Genomic DNA, 22499 nt, shown 5'->3' on the forward strand with positions numbered 1-22499 from the left:
CTATGAAGAATACAGGGTGTAGGGTCAGAGGATAACAGCACCATACGATACAGTCAGCCATCAAAACTTGTTTGGCAAAGGCTATGATGTAATGCATCACTACCATCTAGTGCAACTCATCCAATCACTTCTGGAGACCAGACATTTTTACGTAAAACTGTGCAAGAAGCAGAGCTGCTGGAGACAGCAATGAAATAGCAGCCAAAACCCCAGAGCAATGGGATTCCCGCTGCTGGCCCTTTGCCAGCCAGGGTCCCACTACCAGTCCCACTCAGAGCCTGCTGCCAGCCTGGGTGAAGGAACCCCAGGCTGGCAGCGGGCTGAGACCCCAGCTGGCAGGAGCCAGCGGCTGAAACTCCCAGAGCTGGGGTGGGCTGGGCGGCTACGTGGGCTGAGCTGCTCAGCCTACCACCGCTCTGGGGTTCCCACTGCTGGCCCCTTGCCAGCCAGCGTCTCCCACTCCAAAATGCCACTTGGGACCTGTTGCTGGCCTGGGTCAAGGAACCCCAGGATGGCAGCAGGCTGAGACCCTGGCTAGCAGGAGCCAGCAGCTGAAACCCCAGAGTGATGGCGGTGGGCTGAGCCGCTCAGTCACTGCTCCAGGGCTCTGGCTGCTGGCCCCTTGCCAGCCGGGGTCCCCTGCCGCAGCCCCACTCACTTTGCTTCCGGCTGGAGTTCTAGCACAGGCCCTCTGCCAGATAGGGTCGAGGCTTCTGGCCCTGCTCAGCCCTACCAGCCGCCAGCTCCACTCACCTCAGCTGCTGATCTGGGGTTCCAGCCGGTTAACAAGTGATCACTCAGAAGCCTGTGTACAGCTTAAAATATCGAAATACGTGCCAGACATTGGAAAACTCAGCAAGGAAAAGCAAGGGCAAGGATCACACTAAACTGATAAGATCTGCATTTTAATTTAATTTTTAAATAAAGCTTCTGAAACATTTTGAAAACTTTGTTTACTTTACATATAACAGTAGTTTGGTTATATATTATAGACTTATAGAGAGACCTTCTCAAAAATGTTAAAATGTATTACAGGCACGTGAAGCCTTAAATTAGAGTGTATACATGAAGACTTGGCACACCGCTGCTGAAAGGTTGCTGACCCCTGATCTACATAAATAGTCTATAATTAAATTGGCATGTTATATAGCACTTGTCATGGTAAGTACATCTTTTCATTGAACAGCACAATAATGATAATGTAGAACATACATGAATTGTCACTGGGCATCACTTACTGAGATGGTCTGTCTGCTTTTCCCTTGGTATAAATAACGCATGTCATCTGTGAAAAGCAAACAAAGGTTGTTTGCCCTGTGGGTTTTTTTAAAAATGACTAATGTTAATAATCTTTTGTTTCTTTTATGAAAATTCTAGATGAAGAATTGTTCCATTATCCCTTCCTATCCACATAAACATGACTATTGCCAAAGTGGGACTGAGGTCAGCTCAGCAACTGGGGTAAATCAGCATACCACAGATATGGCCCTGAGTGTTTAAAAACAATATTAAAATTAGTTTAAAATGACCTTCATTGCACTGAGACATTCAGTTCACGATTTCACAAATTGACCATAAATTCTACCAATGAATGTTCTTTCTGAAGAATAATTTAGACATGGTAGATACAGTATTCTGGATAAATATTTCCTATCTAGTAAGTAAGTAACCCATATGGCTCACTTATAAATACTGTATCTATAAAAGTATTGTTGCCAACATTAAAAAGTAAATAGTATTACATATTACCCTAGCACCCCTTGATTCCAGTTTTCACAAGTGATTACAAGCACTTGTTATGTCAAGCAAATTTTAACTGAGAAGTCCTATTTAATTGTAATTATGGTTTTGGGAAATGGGAGCCTTGGCAAAGAAATCAAACCAAAGCATTTTAATTCCTTGGTAAAGATTTGTTTGTGTGTACATCTCCTTTGGGTCCAATAAGGAAAAAGCTAACTTTTTTTATTTTGGGGGAGTTGTTTTTTCCAATTTCATGTTGAAGCATATAACTATCAGTGTAAACTGAATTAATCAGAATAATAATTGAGAATCAGGGAACATTTCATTTAGCAAAATAATAACATTGAATATAGAAACACTAATTTAGATATTTTTGTTAATGAATGAACTGTACAAAAGTAAATATTGACCTGAAGCAATGTATTGTTTTATTCCTCAGCTATCATAGATTATTAGGGTTGGAAGGGACCTCAAGAGATCATCTAGTCCAACCCCCTGCTTAAAGTAGGACCAATCCCCAGATGGCCCCCTCAAGGATTGAATTCACAACCCTGGATTTAGCAGGCCAATGCTCAAACCTCCTCCTACCTATGACAAAAGAAAATCTTTAGCATCATCCACTTGTTTTGTTTTTAATTTCCAGTGAGACAAGGTAGTTTACACTGTGGAGTAGAAAATATCAGTGTAAAATAGATCTGCATGCTGTCAAATGGATTGATTCATGAAATACATTTTTCTAGACTTTGACCCCAACAAGAAGGTCAATCAATGTTTACTTTTCACCTCCCTTCTTGTCATTACAAGCATCAGCTTTTGGGTTCAGAATCATTCAAATGTAGATTTACCAGTGCTTTGGCTGACCTTTTTCATTTTTGCAAGCATTTAATTGTCCTCATGCAAAAAACAAAAATGCTAACTAAAAATTAAATCCGCAACTAAACTTCCATACAAAAACTGAAAGTAAATGGCTGATCTCTGGCAATATAATATAGCTCAGTAAGATGTTCTTCCAATGCTGGTAATGTATACATTGATTTTCAACATCTGTTTTAAATTAGTGAAGCTTCCAAATGAGGTGCTTGTTAAATCCCTGGCCACTTGTGCAGAAGCACTAGTCTATTACCTGCTGCCTCTCTTAACAGAAGGTCAACTTAACCTTTCAGGGTTATGATATAATCCCAAAGGCACAGAATCACTTCTGGTCTGAGTCATATCAGTGCAAACATGGCAACAAAGTGCTTCATGTTTCTGTCTGTAATTGCTAAGCTGTAGGGGGACTGAACCTTTACTGGTCAAAATTGACTATAAGTCACAATTAAGTTTTACCATATTTATTTGGGCCTGATTTTTATTTACACTAAGACCACTTTACAATGCTCGTTTTACATCTACTTAAAGGCCCCTTTACACTTCTAGAGTGTTAATGAGTTTCAGTCCCATTTATTTCTAAGTACTGCAATGTAGGTTAGTAAAGAAGTTAGCCTGGATCTGTAAAAGCAACAGTGAGTCCTGTGGCACCTTATAGACTAACAGGCATATTGGAGCATGAGCTTTCGTGGGTGAATACCCACTTCATTGGATGCATCACCCATGAAAGCTCATGCTCCAATATGTCTGTTAGACTATAAGGTGCCACAGGACTCTTTGCTGCTTGTAGGTTTACTGGTACTCTGGTCTTTAGCTACCAACAATATATAAACAAAGCTAAATCAGTATAGATTTCATATTGATTGATAAAAGCAGGCAAGAAAGCTTGGGATCTCTGAGGAAACAGAGATTGATTCTATGCATCTTTTTTAAATACAGTAACTGCGCATGAATTCATTTCAGAACTGGACACCAAGCTGAACCGAGGTACATTTCCTAACTTTAGGAAAATGTGTGCCGTAACACACTAGGCAATGGAAAGACAGTGAAAACAGGGGTTGGAAGTGTCTGCAGCACTGGCATTCTATGCTAACACATATCCTCACTGCACACTGTGTGAGAGAGGAGGCTGAAAAATAGTGAAGCATTTACAATTCATCTGCAAAGATGTCCAAAGAAAAATTTCTGGGTAGTCAGCCATGAGACTTAAACCTTGTCTATAGGGGAAGGATTTTGAAGATGCCATCACTAAAGGAGAAGTATAGGAAAATTTGTGCTCTGCTCTCTCAAGCAGTATCGCTGAGATGAGGTTACTCTTCACATGTCAGGTCTGCTGCCAGAGAGAGCAGGGTGTGAGCTACTTTCTCTGCCCTACCTCCCAAATGTGGTGGTATTATTTGTATTACAGTAAACCCATAAGCAAGATCAGGGCCCCGGTGTGCTGGCACTGTACAGAAGCATAGTGAGGAATAGTCTCTTCTCAAGAACTCACTTCAACAAGACAGACAAAGGAAATACTGTCTCCATTTTACAAATGAAAAACTGAAGCACTGAGAGGTGAAGCGACCTACCCAGGATCAAACAAAGTCGGCAGTAAACTTGCGAATTGAACCCAAATCTCCTGAATTCCAATGCAGTGCCTTATCAAAAGACCCCTTGTGTCCCTTGGGTGGGGGTGGAGGGTAGGGCAGGGTTTCTCAGGGGTCGCTGCTTGTGTAGGGAAAGCCCCTGGCGGGCCAGGCCAGTTTGTTTACCTGCCGCGTCCACAGGTCCAGCCGATCGCGGTTCCCACTGGCCATGGATCGCTGCTCCAGGCCAATGGGAGCTGCTGGAAGCGGCAGCCAGTACGTCCCTCGGCCCAAGCCGCTTCCAGCAGCTCCCATTGGCCCAGAACAGCGATCCACGGCCAGTGGGAGCCACGATCGGCTAGACCTGCAGACGGGGCAGGTAAACACACCAGCCTGGCTTTCCAGGGGCTTTCCCTACACAAGCGGCGACCCCTGTTTGAGAAACCTTGGAGTAGGGGAATAATTGTTTCTTAGAGTCGAGATACCTGCAAGAAATACATACAGGATACATTCCCTTCAATGAGACTTCAATTCTTCAAGATGGAACAAAAACACAATTAATTCAGCTACTAGAGTAAGGGTTGTAACACTTTCTCCTAACATCACTGCTGCTGTTTCATAAGTTTCCCCTTTGCAGCAAGAAGTTAGGCTAATTGGAGGCTTATGTGATGGAAGCAAACATGCAGCCCAGTCATAGAGTCAGTACATTTTCTAGTGGATGCACGTTTCTGCCTTGTGTGTTCCTAGACTATATATTCCTATGGTTTGTACAACAAAAACTGTTGCAAGTTGATGGAGCTTAATCTTTCTATTTAGTATTTTCTATTATGGTATACTACCATACCATCTTAAAGGTATTGGTTCCCCATATAAGAGCTTCTTATGAGCCGCACAATCAAAAGGGTGTCTGATCTAAATGTGGGAGTCAGAGCAAAGCTACAGAAGCTACAATGGAAAAACAAAATTAATTACAGCAGAAAATTGATAGGACGTTAACTGTTTCAAGTGGCATTAGCCTGCTATTGGAAAAATCTGAACCTTGTGGCAAAATATGAATGCTTCATTGCATGTGAAATCATATATGGACCTTCTGCAAACAATGAGAACATGGGCTTCATCTCAGACTCTGACCAGCTTTGAAAAGTTAGCTGCACATTTCCTTACGTTATGGCTTCGTGCTTGTCCCAAACTTGCTCCTTCTGAGATGGAAGACCAAGGTTCCAGTCCTCCTACTCTAAAGACTATTTTATCATATACCCCAGGGGTCGGCAACCTCTGGCATGCGGCTCGCCAGGGTAGGCACCCTGGCAGGCCAGGCCAGTTTGTTTACCTACCGCATCAGCAAGTTTGGCGGACTGCGGTCCCACTGGCTGCGGTTTGCCGTCCCAGGCCAATGGGGGTAGCAGGAAGCGGTGCAGGCGAGGGATGTGCTGGCCACGGCTTCCCACCACCACCATTGGCCTGGGACAGCGAACCACGGCCAGTGGGAGCTGCAATCAGCCTAACCTGCCGACGTGGCAGGTAAACAAATCGGCCCGGCCCGCCAGGGTGCTTACCCTGGCGAGCTGTGTGCCAGAGGTTGCCGACCCCTGATATACCCGAAGTGGAGCAGCTTCAGCAGAAGACTTTGAGAAAGCCCCACAACAGAATATCCTGTAACATAGGGGTTAGCGCATGCTTGTGAGAGGTGGGAGACCCCTGTTCAAATCCTTTCTATCCATCAAGCAGAGGGGGGAATTGAACCTGGAGCTTCCACATAACTGTGCTAATCAGTGAGCTAAACATTATAAAATGGGCACTACACTTCCTCCAGCTGATTTGTGTGGAATGAAAAAGGCACCTAACTCCTCACAAGAAATGTTTTAGGTGTCTAAAGTACCTCACTCCAGGAGAGAGTTTCCTGGCTATAGATCACTAGCAGAGTTAGGTGCCTGGATTTAGGCACCTGATTCCATGAGAGGCAGGCCTAGAACACACTCCTTTTGTCAACATCTCCCACTGGCTTGTTTAGGTGGGTCCATGCCTAGTGTGTTGGCTTTTGGAGATCACATTCTTAGGCATCTGGCTCCACATGCATTGTATAAAAGCCTAGGTACTAGGTTTTGTGGAATGCAGCGTTGTCCCCAATGATTTTTTGAGTGCCTAAAAGTTAGGAGTTGTGACACTCAGCACTGCAATGCCTAAGTCCCTTTCTGGGCCTAAGACCCAGGTATGCTTTCACTAAAGTCCATGATAAAACTTATAGCTCTATAGCTATGAACAAATACATTCAAATGGCAAGGAGCCAAAGAATGGAATCCTCATCCCTAAACTTAATACATTCAGATTATGTCTGGTATAAGGTGGTCACCATAGTTAGATGGAAATAAGGGGAAAACACACACAAAATAAGAGACAGTGCTTTACTTTAAGGGACATTTTAGGGAAACAGCATTCCCCGTAGCATACCATGTATTTTTCTCTCAAGTACACATTTCTACTGCCCTCAAGTATGCAATGCAATTATCAGAAGCTTCAATTTAATGTTTAAAATGATACTTATAAGTTTTAATACATAAGAATGGTCATACTGGCTCAGACTAATGGTCCATCTTAGCCCAGTACCCTGTCTTCCCACAGTGGCCAGTGGCAGAAGCTTCAGAGGAAGGAACAGAACAGGGTAATTATCAAATGATCCATCTCCAAACATGCCAAACCTGTGGGAAAAAACACAGAAATTAGACTTGTTTTTGGCTTAATTGTCTTATGAGTTGCATGTTGGCTAGTTTTTAGCTTGTTGCTTGTTTGGCTTGTAACTTGTTGCTTCATTTTTTTGATGGGCTCCAGGTAAGCAGGGGGCAAGTGGGGCAAGGGGCAAGCAGGGGCAAGTTGGGGAGAGATTCAGGGGTGTACAGGGGGCCCACCCCAGTCCCAGACTGCATGCCGGGGGATCTAGTCACATAGAGTGTTGAGGTATTTTAGGGATTGGCTTGTTTTGGCCTTGTTTTGAAATGGGATTAGCTTGATTTTTGGCTTACTGTGTAAGTCAGGGTGCTTATTTGCTGCATGAAAGTTGGGAACTGCATCCATTTCCTGTTGTCCAGTCCCAGCTTCTGGCAGTCAGAGGCTTAGGTTATGTCTACACAGCAAAGAAAAACTTGGGTTTGGCTGGACCCCCTCAGGGTCCTAGAGCCCAAGCTCCAGTGCGAGCCTGGAAGTTTACAGAGCAATGTAGGACTGCTGTGGGTTTTTCTTTGCTGTGTTGACATACCATGAGGGACATCCAGACCATCTTGGTTAATAATCATTTATGGACCTATACTCCATGAACATATCTAATTCTTTTTTTTAACCCAGTTATACTTTTGGCCTTAACATCCGCTGGCAATGAGTTCCAACAGGTTGACTGTACTTTGTGTGAAGTACCTTATGTTTATTTTAAACTTGCTGCCTTAACTTCATTGGATGACCTTTGGTTCTTGTGTCATATCAAGGGGTAAATCACACTTCCCTATCCACTTTCTCCACACTATTTGTGATTTTATAGACCTCTATCATATCCACCTTAGTCATGTTTTCTAAATTGAATGGTCCCAGTCTTTTTAATCTATTATGTGGAAGCTGTTCCATACCCCTAATCATTTTTGTTGCCCTTTTTTTGTACTTTTTCCATTTCCAATATATCTTTTTGCATGAGCTTTTCCCACTCATTTTCCACAGCTGCAGACACTACTAGGATGACCAGATGTCCCAATTGTATAGGGATACTCCCGATATTTGGGGCTTTTTTAAATATGGGCGCCTATTACCCCCCACCCAGTCCTGATTTTTCACACTTGATATCTGGTCACCCTAGACACTATGTGGCATTTCTGCTGCAGTTGGTCCCTTATAGTTTTCCACTTGGGGTGGGAGGGCAGCAGGATTTGACTTCACAAAGCAGGCCAGGCTCCTGCAGACAAGTCTCCTTCACTCCAGGACTCATCGTTAAATCACTCCCTCCCCGAGCACTAACTGAGGCAGGAGGTCGGGTGGAAATAGCTTCTGATCACCCAGTTGAAGGCTGAATCCTAAGGCAGCTGCACTGCGGGGCAGGTAATTAAGGCTCATGGTTGGGCAACCTTAATCCTGGACCTTTCCTCACTTTGGAGGGCTCGACCTTGCAACCCTGTTACTGCGCCTTCATGCAGCGCGCGTAACACCCCGCAAGTGCTGCCACAAGCCCCTCCACTGGGGGGGAGGGTGTAAAATGGCCCCAGGCTGAACCTTGGGCTTGGCAGCCCCCGGTCTCTCTTTCCCCTTCCTCTGCTGCCCAACGCCCCTCCTGCCCCGAAGGGGCGTGTGTGGCTCCACGGGCCGGTAGGGAACTGTCCGACCCCAACATGGCCGCCAGCGCGCACTGCCGCCTAACCGCTGCGTGCGACAGCGTCCGCCGCGAGACCCTCGGCCGCCTCCGCGCCCCGCCCAATGCGAAAGGTGGGAACTCTATGGTTCGGGGCGGAAAGTAGCGCGCCCTGCTCTGGAGCGCGGTGCATGCCGGGATACCCTGCTATGCCCGCGAGTCCTCCGAGGCTGCGCCGCGGCGATATTCGTGTTTCTCCCAAGATGGTGGCGCTGGGTTCGGGGTGAGAGAGGCGCAACGCGGGCCCTGCCCACCTCCCCGACCGAGCGCCCCCAGCCCGGACCGGACCCACGGCCTCGCCCTCACCCGCCGCCCTCCGGACCCCGCCGAGGCCGCTGCCCCGCAGCAGACCGGCTCGGCACAGGCAGCGGCGCCGCCTCCCCCGCCCCGAGAGCAGCGCGGGCCCCGCATGAGCCCGGGCGGCAGCGGCAGCGATCGCGTCAGGGCCGCGCCGGGGAGCAGGCCGCAGCGCACAGGTCCGTCCACGGGGGTTGCGGGGAGGCTCGGCCCGGCCTGGCCCGGAGACAGGCGCCACCGGGCCCAGGCGCGACCCGCCCGCGTGTCCCTGCTGGGACGGTTTCGGTTTCGCCGCTGGGGTTTGCGGGGATGGAGCGCGGGGCGGCTGCCCGGGTGCCAGGAGATGGGGGTCAGTGGTGACCCCCGAGACAGGGAGTAGGTGCTGGTGGGGCCTCTGTTCTTTGGGGGGAGGTGCCCACGGGGCAGGGTACGTGGGTACTCTGGGGCACACGGGGTAGGAGGTCCCCTTAACATGGGGCTACCGCTTTGAGAGCAGGGGGTGGAGAGGAAGCATGACCAGTGCTTTGGGCATTAGCTGGGGAGACATCAAGTCTCTGCTCTGTCACCAACTTCCTGTGTGACCTTGGACACGTCACTTAGCTTCTCTAGGTAGGTCTACACGGCATTTTGGAACCCCCGGGAGCAAGGTTCTGGGCCCAGGGCAATGGACTTGGGCTAGCAGGGTGACTCTGGTGCTTTACAAATTGTTGTGTAGACAGCGCTTTGAAGTTGTGGGGTGGGCCGGAGCTGGGGTTCTGAAACTCTGGCCTCTACCCTCAGCCACAACTTCAAAGGACTGTCTGCACAGTTACTTTCAGAGCACTAGCAGGAGCCGTGCTAACCTGAGTCTGTGCCCAGGCGGGAAAGTTTGCTCCCCTGGGTTCCAAAACACTGTATAGACTGTGCCTCCATTCTTTAAAGTGTGGATAATAGTACTTCCTTATCTCACACAATGTTATGAGTTACAAATATTAAAGATTAAGAGGTGCTCACATGCTACTGTGATGGGGGCCATATAAATGTGGTTGACTATTCAAGGGGGTAAGCTGATTTGCTTGTGTAATATGTCATTCTGGTTGAAGAGTTGGACTTCCTGAGCTGTAAACAAGCCGCTCTTCAGTTCACTTTATTTAGTTAATGTTGATTTCAGGATTTTTTTTTGCTTTTTGTGCCAGTATTTAGCATAAAAAACCAAAACAAATAGATTGGTTGGATTCTGCTCCTTGGACTCTTTCTGATCGCTTTTCAAGTTATAACATAACTTAGTTAACTATAAGTTATAACTGAGGTGAAATGTTCTGAAGTTGTACCAGTGACTGAGATAAATGAATGGAGCTGTGGAAATGTTTTTATTAAATTGATTAGTTGTAAGGTTTGTAAGTGTTTATAGTGTATATATGCAATCTTATTAGGGTTGTTACAGTCAAGGAAAGCTTTTCTTCACTTTCTGTGTAATACCCACACTGCCCCTGGGTTCTAAGCATCTTTGGGCTGGAAATGTGTACTAGGCACCATTCTTGTGATCTGTTGCTTGCAAGAAGGCCTGGTGTGTATGGTCTTCAATTGGATTCTTTACAGATGCAAGGGCCTTCAAGGATCAGTTTGCTGGATCTGAGTCTTATTTGGTGCAGGACATCAAACCTACTGTATCTATGGCAAAAACTCAGTTTTAGGGCAGAGACCTTGGGTTTTTATTTTAATTTAATGAGAAGTGGCTAGCACATTTTGTGTGCTACCAAAACAAATAATTTAATACATCATGTGCATTCCAAAAGCAAAAAAGCTGGGAAACAGATTTAAAGATACAGATTCTATCACTTCGTAATACTATGGACGTTAGTGTTTGTTAGTGCATGTGAACTGTAACCATATTCATCTTGTAAATTAAACCTCTAAAATGTGTATTATAAAATTTGAATAACTTTCTCGCATAACATCCATCATACTGACTTATATACCTATTCAGATTTTGATTATTCTGGTCACTTTTAGCTGCACATCTCCATCAGAACAACTGTAATTTTGTGTCAACTGTTACAACATAAACCAGTCTTAGAAAAACTGGTTATCACAGTATTAGGTAATATATGGCATTATTTATAACACTGGAATTTAAAAGAAGATACTTGTTCTGTCTACTCCGGTGTTTTCCATCATTACAATATGAGTACCTCCCAAGAGTTTAAAAATAAATAAGAATAGCCATACTGGGTCACACCAATGGTTCATCTAGCTCAGTAGCCTGTCTTCTGTCAGTGGTCAATACCAGGTGCTTCAGAGGGAATGAACAGAATAGATAATCAAGTGGTCCATTCTGTGTCGCCTGTTCCCAGCTTCTGGAAAACAGAGGCTGTGGACACTTCAGAGCAGGGTTTCTCAAACGGGGGTCGCCGCTTGTGTAGGGAAAGCCCCTGTGTGGGCTGGGCCAGTGTGTTTACCTGCCCCATCGGCAGGTCCGGCCAAGGGACTTACTGACCACCACTTTCAGCAGCCCCCATTGGCCCAGAGCAGCAACCCGCAGCCAGTGGGAGCTGCAATTGGCCGGACCTGCGGACGGGGCAGGTAAACACACCAGCCTGGCCTGCCAGGGGCTTTCTCTACACAAGCAGTGTCCCAAGTTTTAGTCTTAGCGTTCACAACATCCTCTGGCAAAGAGTTCCACAGGTTGACTGTGTGTTGTGTGAAGAAATAGTTCCTTTTGTTTGTTTTTAAACCTGTCTTATTAATTTCATTTGGTGACCTCTAGTTCTTATGTTATGAGGAGTAAATAACGCTTCCTTATTTACTTTCTCCAAACCAGTCATGTTTTTATAGACCTCTGTCATATCCCTCCTTAGTCATCTCTTTTCTGAGCTGAAAAGTCCCAGTCTTATTAATCTCTCCTCATATGGAAGCTGTTCCATATTCCTAGTAATTTTTGTTGCTCTTTTCTGTACCTTTTCCAATTCCAATATATCTTTTCTGACATGGGGTGACCAGATCTGCATGCACTATTCAAGCTGTGGGCATTTCATGAATATATATAGAGGCAATATGATATTTTCTGTCTTATCTATCCCTTTCCCAATAATTCCCAACATTGTTTGCTTTTTTGACTTTTACTAATATTTAAGTAAAAGCATGAATCTTCATTCCTAGGTTTTAAGAGAAATAGTTTGATTTGTTTGTAATTTATTTTGTGTTTTGATTTGAATGTGAGTGGGGGTGTGCGCCTCTGTGTTTGAGAAAAATAGTTATAGAAGGAATTTAGGTTGAAGACATTAGTTTTATATTTAGCTCTGAAACTGGTAAGTTCATAGTCATTATTACCTTTTGTGGAAGTGAGTTCCATAGGATAAACCCAGTCCTGTGGAAATTCCAGCTTCGTACTGTACCACTCTTCCCTTTAAAAATTCACACAAGTTTGTTTAGAACTCATTCTGCTTATTGCTGCAGTTGCTAAGAGGCAAATGTCAATGATATTCCTTGTGATTGGCAATTTTTGTGGATTTTGTGGATTTCTTTCATTAGTTAACTAATGAAAGAAGAGAATCGGTAAGTAGTATTAAATTGGCCTTTTAAAAATAATACTATTTAAGGTTTGTCAAATACAAATTGACACACATTGTCACATTACCTAACTTGTCCCATTATGATGTCTATTTTCAGAAGACTTAGGAGCTGTCTGTTTTATTTTACGTTGGGCTGAAACTTATTACAGAACTCGTTGGCCAAGATAGATATTTCTTAAGTTAATTAAAACTACACTTTTAACATGCAAAGTTTAAAAAAAATATAGTAGTAGTAGCATTTTGGTTGATTTCAGAAGCTATTCAGTAGAACCCTTACTTAAAAAAACCCAACAGTGCTCACTTTTAAAAAGTTAGAAAGCATGATCATAACGCTATTGCAAGACATTAATAGATTTATCTACACTAGGTTATCTTCTCAATTTCCCCACTATAACTACTCCCTGGTAGTGATACTAGCATAGACAAGCTGTTCGAGTTTTAACCACTATGTCAACTAAACCAATACACCCCGGTTGCATTTTCAGTTCATAGAGCCGAGAAAAGCTGTGCATCTTGCATATGGCTCAATTTTTCCAGCTTCATTTTTTGTTACAATAAAGCAGAGATATTGATCACTTCTCTGCATCAAAGTTTTCTTACCTATTCTGTCCCACAGTGATACGTTTCATGATGTATCATAGCAGGCTTTGTGGGATGTGTACAGAATTTAATAGCTTAATTTAGACTTGAATCCCCAATTTGTCCAATATTCTGGATAGTTGAGACACTTGATATGCAGTTCTATACAGTTTAATGTCATTGCTTTTATTTTAACAATATAAGTGTTGATGTACAATGCATCATGACACTGTAGGTGGGATATTTTAATCCTGTGTGCTTGTTTAGTAGCTTAAATAATCCTTGGACGTGACCCCTTCAATGCTTTTTTATCAACCTCAGTTCTGTATTAAACTTCTACGCTGTTGAAATGTGATGTTTTGAATGCATAAAAATCAAGAAGTCTAGTTGCTGAGAACTGCATCTCTTCTGCGTTGCAAATATATTTTCTCCTCCGTTTACCTATTTGTAAAATAGGTGTAATATTTAATTTACTAGAGTATTCTGAGATATGATTTATTTATGTACATTATTTTGACATTCTGCTATTAAAGACAGTGTAAAGTATATAAATGTAAACTATTTATGTAAAAGCATACACAAATAATGGCTGCACTTTTCTTCTCTCCCTTCCATCCCTCAAAAACATTATCAGTGAAAACTGAGGACACTCAGTACTCATGGGATTGGGTCTGTATAAATGAGGCTCATAATAAGTTAACATGTAAATTCTCACGATGGAGTAAGTCTTTCCTACCAACTGGTGGTGATAGGAGTAGATCCATTTGTAGTTCCCTCCTAGTAGATATTCATGTAAGTAGACAGGCAACATATTTCTGCATAGAACCCATATCACATGTACTCGTTCATTAGCCCATTCGTTTATAAGCCTATCCCCCCAAGATGGATAGGTAAAAATAGCAAAAACTGTGTATGACCCTTTCATAAGCTGACCCTATATTTCAGGGCTTGGCAAACTTTGGCTCCTGGCCTGTTAGGGTAAGCCGCTAGCAGGCCTGGACGTTTTGTTTACCTTGAGCATCACAGACACGGAGCCTCTCAGCTTCCTGCAACTCCCAGTGGCTGGGAACGGTGAACCGTGGCCACCGAGCGGCTCCATGCCTGCAGACTCTGCAGGTAAACAGAATGACAGTGTATTAAATATTCAATTCAATGATTTCGTAGAGTTTAAAATCATCAAATTTTGGTGTAGATCCATTTATAAGCCGACCCCTGCTCTTTGACACATTGCTTTTTTACCAAAAATATTCAGCTTATGAAAGAATATATGCAGTACTTTTGCTTCTTTGGTTTGTGGTAGTCCTTGGGCCGTGCTTTCTGCTTTTGGCCTGCATGTAATGAAACTGACTGCCTATGCACTAAGGGCTTGATTTTCAGAGATGCTGGGCACCTTCATTTCCCATTGATATTAATTGGACTTGTTGATGCTCAACAATTCTGAAAGTCTCATCCTGAATCTCTTGATTTCCTTTCCACCACCTCCCTGCAGGCCCTCTGTGCTGAAAGATGAATGGAAAGGGGTTCCATTGATCCTCTTTTTCTCTCCCAGCCTTTCATGGAGCAGGGATTTGGAATCTTCCACACACATACTTGTAACAGGAGAGCAAAGGAGAAAATAGGATGATATTCAAACTGGTTACTTTCATGTGAATGGATTCTTTATAACAAAGGAGGCAGTGAAACATTTCTGTAGGGGGCTGAGTATGGGAAAGTTTAGGTGTTTGATTTTTCTCATAGCTATGAAACTGGCCCACACTTCTCTCCAGGAATGCTTATGCATGTAGTAGCTAAATCTCCTAAAGTGAGTTTGGAGAGAACTACCAATGCTTTACTGTATGTCTACACTGCAGTAAAACACCCATGACTGGCCTCTGTTAGCTAATCCGCACTCGCAGGTCTCAGATTGCAAGGCTATGAAATTGCCATTCAAGATTGGGCTGGAAGCTAGATGCTGAGATTCCAGCCCAATCCTGAATGTTTACAGTGCAGTTAAATAGCCCCGAAGTCTGAGCTCTGCAAGCCCCAGCAGCTGCCATGAGCCATCTGTGGGTGGTTCATTGTAGCGTAGAAATACCCTTAATGTTTTATGCCTCTTCTTGTGCAGCAAGGGTTATCTCCTTGTGCTGTCATGGATGAGATGTTTACCAGATCTACCTCCTGACTCAGCAACAAGAAAGGAGAGGGAAGCATTGAACAAGGGCCATTCACTCTAACCTTAACAGGAATTCTCTTAAAAGAAAAGAAATAAATCAATGAAATCCTGGAGAAACAGGAATTTTGCATTCACAAAAGTTTGAGAAGGAAGTCAAAGGTAGTAAACAGGTGTCTGGTGTTATGAAGGTAAGGGACTAAATGAAGTAGAAAAAACTTCACTTTTTTGGAAGATGACAGTACTGAACATGGGAAGGCTAGATTTGAAATAGAGGAAGCTTTCAGATTCCTGAGACACTCAGTGGCATGGAAGCAGGATTGAAGGAAGCAAATGTGAGAAATAAACCCAGGTTGAGAATTAGTACACAAGACCATAAGAATGGCCATACTTGGTCAGACCAAAGGTCTATCTAGTCCAGTATTCTGTCTTCCAACAGTGGCCAATGCCAGGTGCCCCAAAGAGAATGAACAGAACAGGTGATCATCAAGTGATCCATCCCCTGTCACCTACTCCCAGCTTCTGGCAAAGAGGCTAGGGACACCATCCCTTTCCATCATGGCTGATAGCCATTGATGGACCTATCCTCCATGAATTTATCTAGTTCTTTTTTGAATTATAGTCTTGACCTTCACAACATCTTCTAGCAAAGAGTTCCACGGGTTGACTGTGCATTGTGTGAAGAAGTACTTCCTTTTGTTTGTCTTTAAACCTGCTGCATGTTCATTTCATTTGGTGACTCCTAGTTCTTGTGTTAGGAGATGGAGTAAATGGCACTTCCTTATATACTTTCTCTACACCAGTCATGATTTTATAGACCTCTATATCCCCCCTTTGTTGTCTCTTTTCCAAGCTGAAAAGTCCCAGTCTTATTAATCTCTCGTCATATGGCAGTCGTTCCATACCCCAATCATTTTGGTTGCCCTTTTCTGTACTTTTTCCAATTCCAATCTATTTTTTTTGAGATGAGATGGCCACATATGCACGCTATATTCAAATTGTGGGCGTACCATGGATTTATATAGAGGCAATGTGATATTTTCTGTCTTCTTATCTATCCCTTTCTTAATGATTTCCAATATTCTATTCGCTTTTTTGACTGCCTCTGCACATTGAGTGGATGTTTTCAGAGAACTATCTACAATGACTGCAAAATCTCTTTCTTGAGTGGTAATAGCTAATTTAGACCCCATTCTTTTATATGTATAGTTGGAATTATGTTTTCCATATGCATTACTTTGCATTTATCAATATTGAATTTCTTCTGCCATTTTGTTGCCCAGTCACCCAGTTTTGAGAGCCTTTTGTAGCTCTTCGCAGTCTGCCTGGGACTTAACTGTCTTGAGTAGTTTTGGATCATCTTCAAATTTTGCCACCTCACTGTTTACTCCTTTTTCCAGATCATTTATGAATATGTTGAATAGGACTGGGCCCAGTACAGACTTCTGGGGGACACCACTATTTACCTCTCCTCATTCTGAAAACTGACCACTAATTCCTACCCTTTGTTTCCTATCTTTAAATAGTGATCAAGATAGAAAGAACTTGGTCATTGAGAGGTCAGGGAGAGAGCAGTACTTACACATGCTCATGTGTGGGGCCTTAGGAAATTTACGATCCTTTTTGGTCAATTTCATGGTCACAGGATTTTAAAAATTGTAAATTTCATGATTTCAGCTATTTTTAAATCTGAAATTTCAAAGTGTTGTAATTGTAGAGTCCTGACAGAAGGAGGAGGTGGGAGAGAGGGGTACACACAAGGTTATTGTAGGTGGGGTTGTGGTACTGCTACCCTTACTTCTGTGGTGCTGCTGGTAATGGTGCCGCTTTCAGAGCAGGATAGCTGGAGAGTGGTGACTGCTGTCTGGGAGCCCAGTTTTGAAGGCAGCTGCAGCACAGAAGTAAGGATGTCAATAGTGTACAAGGCCACCCTGACTTCTGCCCTGCTGCCTGCAGAGCTGGGCCATTGGCCAGCAGCCGCCACTCTCCAGTCACTTAGCTCTGAAGGTAGCAGCGCAGAAGTAAGGGTGGCATGGTGTAATATTGCCACCCTTACTTCTGTGATGCTGCTGGTCAGGCACTGTCTTCTGAGCGGGCATCCATCCAACAGCAGGGTGGCAATACTGTGACTCCCTTAAAATAACCTTGAGACCCCCATGCAATACCCTTTCAGGTCAGGACCCCCAGTTTGAGAAACGCTGGCCTCCTCCGTGAAATCGGTATAGTATAGGGTAAAAGCACACAAAAAAACAGATTTCACAGAGGAGACCAGATTTCATGGTCCGTGACATGTTTTTCATGGTTGTGAATTTGGTAGGGCCCTGCCTGTGTGAATTAATCTGTAGATGTGAGTGTGTTAACTCATATTGGTGGGTGGGGCAGGGAGACTTTCACGTGAAGAGGAGGAAGAACTATGTGGCAGATGGATTGTGAAGCAGGGAATAAAGGATAAAAAGACTTATTGATTAAACCATAATATAAATGAAATAGTAGAATAAGACAATAGATTCATTAGAATGAATAAAAAAATTTCCAGGGATAGACTTAAAGGAAGTAGCGATCTGCTTCTCTTTGAATCTCCCCTAAGACTTTCTCCCAAACTATCTATAAAAAGCATTTCATATCAACTAGAGGAAAGGGCCAGTTGATTCAATATAAATATATTCTTTGTAACCATCAACTTTTTTTTAATAAGTTGAGCCTGCTTTCCCTTATCAGTTTTACAAATCCCCTGGTTGGAGGGAAGTAGGGATGGTGTCACCTGCTTCAGTTTTTTCTACTACCTCCTTCCACCTTTCCCACCTGTTTTGCAGAATAGTGGAGAATTCAGAGGAAGAGCTGCAAATGCTCAGCTGTGTGGAACTAATTGGTGAGGTCTCTGAATTCTCACTTCAGTGGCTGAGGCAAGAGGAGTGAGCCAACCACTTCTTTGAAGCATCCTGCTCTTTTTTTACTTGGAGGGGGGAGGGGCAGGGAATGTGTTTTAAGAGAGACTTCTGATACTCATCTGAACAGAAAACCTGGATTTTCCTTGATGGTTGAAAGACGCTTTATAGTCTTGATGTGTGCCAACCTAACCCCCAGTGTAGATGCAGCTAGGTTGATAGCTTCTGTCAGCTTCTTCTGAAGAATTGCATCCGAAGAAGTGAACTGTAGCTCACGAAAGCTCATGCTGAAATAAATTTTTTAGTCTCTAAGGTGCCACAAGTACTTCTGTTCTTTTTGTGGATTACAGACTAACACGGCTGCTACTCTGAAAGCTTAGCTACTGTCACTCAAGGAGATGGTGATCCTATCATAATGGAACCATTGTGAAAGGCTGCATCTACACCAGGGTTTCTCAAACAGGGGTTGCCGCTTGTGTAGGGAAAGCCCCTGGCGGGCCGGGCTGGTGTATTTACCTGCCCCGTCCGCAGGTCCTGCCAATCGGGGCTCCCACTGGCCATGGATCACTGCTCCAGGCCAGTGGGAGCTGCTGGATCCTGGGGGACCCAGCCTTCCCCTGCATCATGAAGTCAAACACCTGCCACCTCGACAGCACCAACGAACCATTCAGCTACTATCTCAACAGATTTGAATGTGCATTTGGTCATCTGAAGGGTCACTGACATTGTTTATTCACAAGATTGGACCTCCAGTGAAAAAAATATCCCAATGATTAGAGCTGCCTTCTGTGTCCTGCACAATATATGTAGAGGTGGAGTGGCTGTCTGCTGAATTTTAACTCAAGTACAAGGGCTACTAGAAGAGCTCAACATGCTGCTATGTAGCTCAGGGAGGCGTTGAAATTTAGTAAGCAAGAGTAGTGTGTGCTCGACCTGGCCCTGCTCTTTTTGTGGCCTGGTAAGGATCGTGTGGTTACTGTACATGTAGAAATATAATATTCAGTGCACCTATTTTGCTTTGCGTGTTCCTATGAGTTGTGTGTCACCATTATTACGAACTGCCTTTCTGTCAGAGCAGTTCAGTCAATTCAAGAGAGGCCAGGTGGATTTTAACCATTTCTTGAAAACTACAATAGAAATAAGTAAACAATCTTACTCCCTGCTGGGTGGTTCAGCAAGGCATACCGACTGCAGGCAAATTAACCTTTTTTTTAATTTTGTTTAGAGTCTGTCACTACTCCACCACACAGAGAAGCTCTTAACACCCTCCTATATATCCTAAGTTACACAGGTGCCTTGTAATGGTTACATGCAGGGTGGATTTGATTTAAATCAATTTGATTTAAATCATGATTTAAACCACTGGTCAGGAAGACTCTATTTAATCATGGATTTGTACATAAAAGTGCATTCTTGTTGATTGTTATAACCTTAATACATATTCTTCACCACTCAGAGATAGATGTAGGTTTCATTTTTAGAAGGTACACACTATACATTAGTAAAGTGATTTATTTTGAAAACTTTTCAGATTAGTTTTACAACTATATCAGAAAATGAATGATTGGTTATTTCATTTACCAAAAGTAATTGAAGCAGATACTTATGAAGTCATTTGGAGGTGAACTATCTCCAATTTAACAGGTTAATCGTTAATATTTGGAGGATTTTCTTGCCATGCTGTATTAGGAGAACATCACCAGACAGACATTTAAATTGTTTTATTTAACTAAAACAACAACGTTACATATTCTGGATTTTTTTCCTTCAACAGCAAACTAATAATGTTTTAACAAAGCAAACATGAATTTTTAAATTTAGTTAAACATTCAAGTTTTTTTAATTCAGATTTGTTTGTTAAAATTGTTCAACGAAAATAGTTAAATGAATTTAAAAAAAACAAACACAAATTAAATCAACTGTCAGCCAGGTCAACATGAGAAACTTAAAATATTGGCTTCTGCAGCTAACTCAGTCATCTTCACCTTAATTTTCCTGTTTTTTCATAATCTGGAAAAGAAAAACAAGATTTCTTGTTTTTTCAGGTTCCAGGAAAAATATATTCTTTCTACACCAGCAGAAGAAGCTACTGCTCTTAAGTGAGATTATCACTTCAGCAGTCTCTGAATCCAAGTGCTTAAGTGACTTCCTCCAGTTCACTGGTGTGACTTTCTTTAAAACGTCATCGGCAAACGTATATTTCTTGAATGGTTCACCCTTAGCTCTGAAGTTTATTATGGTTAGCATTATGGAAGGATGATTGCTGGATGTCCATGTCCTTGTCATAGCCATCTCCTTTTCTTCAGCAGTTTGACCCTAGTACTGAGTATTGAGAATATCTGCAAGAAAATGAGATGGAGGTAGTTCTTGTCCCATTCATTTTTTCAATGCTTAAATTAAATTTTAATTAAACTCTATCATTGAATATTTCTCTTTTTAAGATCTCACTCCGTTCCTTCCAAATATCAGCAATAAAACAGCTTTTTCCCTGCATTTTGTTCAAGGCTACAGAAATAGGCTTCAGGGCACTCAGTGTGTGTTCAATATTTCTTGTGAGTCCAATGTTGAGAACTTTAGCTGTGACAGTGCCATCTCTTTTTTTCACAGTTTTGTTCACAACTGTCATCAGATTAGGCCAATTCTTGATATAGTGCTCAAAACAGTCCACTACTGAGTTCCATCTCACGTTTTGTGGGAGAGTTAGCTTGGTTCCTCCAGCTTTTTTCAGAGAAGCTGCTGCAAAGTGGTTGTGAAAGTATTTTGCAATTTCAACAACATTAGCCTTTGTTTCTGGAACACTGAAGTCTTTGGCTAGGAGGTGTATCAAATGAGCACTGCAACCGTTATTAGCTTGGGACTCTTCTAAATAATTTCTTCTCATCTTGGCTACATTTGCAGCATTGTCTATGACCAAGCTGCATACTAGACATTTGATTTTTTTTTTTCAGTATGTTATAGCTTTTACTGCTACTTTTTGTAAGTATTCTGCTGTGTGTGCATTTCCTGATGTATCAGTTGTTTCTGTACGGAAGACATTCCCTTCTTCTGTTGTCTCACAGGCATATACAACAGGATCATTGTGGACATCGTTAACCTGAGTCTTGATAGGTAGAGCAATTTTACCCTCATGACCAGTAGTTCTCAAAGCTGGTCTGCCACTTGTTCAGGGAAAGTCCCTGGCAGCCTGGGCCGGTTTGTTTACCTGCTGTGTCTGCAGATTCGGCTGATTGCGGCTCCCACTGGCTGCGGTTCACTGCTCGAGGCCAATGGGAGCTGCAGGAAGCAGTGCGGGCTGAGGGATATGCTGGCTGCCGTTTCCCGCAGCCCCTGTTGGCTTGGAGCATTGAAGCGCAGCCAGTGGGAGCTGCGATTGGGCGAACCTACAGACATGGCAGGTAAACAAACTGGCCCGGCCCGCCAGGGGCTTTCCTGGAACAAACGATGGACTGGCTTTGAGAACCGCTGCTCTAGGCCTTCTGCACACTGCTCAATTTCTCTTTCAGACACTTTATCCAGCAATTTGCCTGCAACAGCTGCTCTGTTTGGTAGACTGTATCCTGGTCTTAATGACTGAACCGTGTTAATGAAGTCTCAATCATACAGAATGGAGAGTTTGTTGCATAAACAAACCAGGCAATTTTTTCATCAATTATCTCTTTTTGTAATCTGCTGGTTCTTATCACAAAATTATCTAGGGTTATTTCTGGATGATGGAGAGTTTTTGCTACAGGTGATATATTGTGGCTATGTGACATACATGATGTGACTGAAACACTGTCATTGGTAGATAACTCTGAAACAATAGAAAATGATGGTGATCTTGAAGGTGGATAGTCTTCAGAATTTTGTATGTTGAGGATGGATTCTCCTAAACAAACTAAGTCAATGCAGTTATTTAATTATTTCCATACTGATCATTTAGTATCACTCATTGCATTCACTGGCACTCAGTACTACTTTAAAGGTGAAATTGTAGAAAAAAGATTTGCCTGTTTTGACTATTTTTTTTTATCACAACTGCATCTAAAATGATAGTACCATAGAGTAACTACTATATTTTTTGCTCACACATGAGAATTCAAGAATAGTCCAGAAGGAAGACAGGCAGTCCTTAAGAAAGAAGTATGAAATAAAAAAGTTTAGCCACCTGAAGATCCTGCGTGTTCCGACATATTCCTTTCATCTTCTTCAATGCAGCTTCCTCCTGAGAAGGAACACATCTCATGATGTTGTGTCATTTGGGCAACCAGGCCTTGCATTTCTTTGTTGCACTATTTGCATTTTGCACACATGCCTGTCTTACTCACAGGTAGAGGAACTAAATGAAAATATTCCCAAACTAGGTCTCTTTTATGGTCTGCTGCCATTGTAGGTTTTCCCTTCTAGTGAGAGAATGGTATGGTTGATCTCAAATGGGTGGAGGCTACTCTCAGAAAGACCTCAAGACTTCCGGAATATGCTCTTAAACAGTTTAACTTTTGT

The 22499-nt window shown here is 43.0% G+C and overlaps 1 protein-coding gene across 6 annotated transcripts in view; it reads left to right on the top strand.

The window, feature by feature from the left end:
* Positions 1–8685: 8685 nt before the first annotated feature.
* The window catches only part of UBE3A (ubiquitin protein ligase E3A), a 94081-nt gene continuing 80267 nt past the window's right edge, over positions 8686–22499 (top strand). For 5 of the 6 annotated variants that reach the window (XM_050932023.1, XM_050932041.1, XM_050932059.1 and 2 more), the window contains exon 1: positions 8688–9032. The gene's annotated coding sequence lies outside the window, so the exon portion shown is untranslated. Of the gene's footprint in view, positions 9033–22499 lie in introns of all 6 variants that reach the window. The other variant, XM_050932075.1, reaches the window with a different exon arrangement.

Source organism: Gopherus flavomarginatus, chromosome 1 (assembly GCF_025201925.1).
Source record: "Gopherus flavomarginatus isolate rGopFla2 chromosome 1, rGopFla2.mat.asm, whole genome shotgun sequence".
In the NCBI taxonomy this organism is placed as follows: Eukaryota; Metazoa; Chordata; order Testudines; family Testudinidae; genus Gopherus; species Gopherus flavomarginatus.